This window comes from Otolemur garnettii, unplaced genomic scaffold, assembly GCF_000181295.1.
Source record: "Otolemur garnettii isolate 467f Iridium unplaced genomic scaffold, OtoGar3 scaffold00034, whole genome shotgun sequence".
Lineage (NCBI taxonomy): Eukaryota > Metazoa > Chordata > Mammalia > Primates > Galagidae > Otolemur > Otolemur garnettii.
Genome location: NW_003852429.1, coordinates 8,482,268 through 8,483,641, shown reverse-complemented (window position 1 = coordinate 8,483,641; position 1,374 = coordinate 8,482,268).

The following is a 1,374-nucleotide window of genomic DNA, read 5'->3' as shown; positions in this document are numbered from 1 at the left end:
GGTTGTAAGAATTCTTACAGCTACCTTCTAGAACTCTGAGTGTACTCAAGGATCCCTGAGCTGCCATGTAAGAAGTCTAGCTACCCCAATACCACCATGCTCAAGAAGACACATGGAGAATTCCTGAAATTATAAGAAGTGTGAGATGCTTGGCCAGCCCCTAAAGCAACTTGTAACAGAAGTGTCAAAAGACCTGAAGCCATCTTTAATTTGCCAAAACACATCATTTCAAAAATATCAATGTGGTTACGGCGCCAGCCACGTACACTGAGGCTGGCAGGTTCCAACCCAGCCCGGGCCAGCTAAAATAACAATGGCAACTGCAACAACAAAAAAAGTGGCTGGGCATTGTGGCAGGCGCCTGTAGTCCCAGGTAGGAGGCTGAGGCTAGAGAGCTGCTTAAACCTGAGTTTGAGGTTGCTGTGAGCTGTGGCATCACTGTACTCTACAGAGGGCAACATAGTGAAACTCGGTCTCAAAAAAAACACAAGGTGATTCCTGATCAAAGGAAAATAAAAGTTAAGGAATTTACACTTAAATAATATGTATTTTAGTATTTTGGTGCCCCAGGCAAAACACAAAAGTTGTGGGCATAAAGAAGAATGCATATGTGGGCTGGGTATCATGGCTCACACCTGTAATCTTAGCACTTTTAAGGTCAAGAGTTTGAGACCAGCCTGGGCAACATATTGAGACCCTGTTTCTACAAAATAAACAATAAAAAAATAGTTGAGTGTGGTGGCACACGCATGTACTCACAGCTGCTCAGAAGTTGAGGTAGGAACATCACTTGAACCTAGGAATTCAAGGCTGTAGTAAGGTATGATCAGGCCACTATACTCCAGCCTGAGCCGCAGAGGAAGGAAGGAAGGAAGGAAGGAAGGAAGGAAGGAAGGAAGGAAGGAAAGGGAAGGGAAGGGAAGGGGAAGGGAAGGGAGGAAGGAAGGAAACAAACAAAAAAGAAATGCACATGAATTTAAAACCCCCCTGGAAAATATAAGACTACAAATGCAGGTTCAAATGCGTGTGCTGGGAACCTGAATACCATATATCACTTTAGTGATGTTAGAAGATGATGAATACAATTTTTCGTAGTTCCAAGTGAAATCAAATACAATATCTCCTGATTTTATATGTTAGGTGCACTCTTGGAAATTTTAGTATACATTAAAACAGTGTAAAAAATGCCCTGTGCTTAAGAGTTCTGACCTGGATCAGTAAAGAAAGCATACCCTACCCTTCCTACTCACTGGATGCAGCGGTCATCTGCCTGGAGGACTTTAGAAACTAAGTGACAGCAGATGACTTGGTGAAAGGCCAGACTTTGAACTACCACCTAATCAGAGATTAGTTGAACCTCCCCACGCCCTGGAC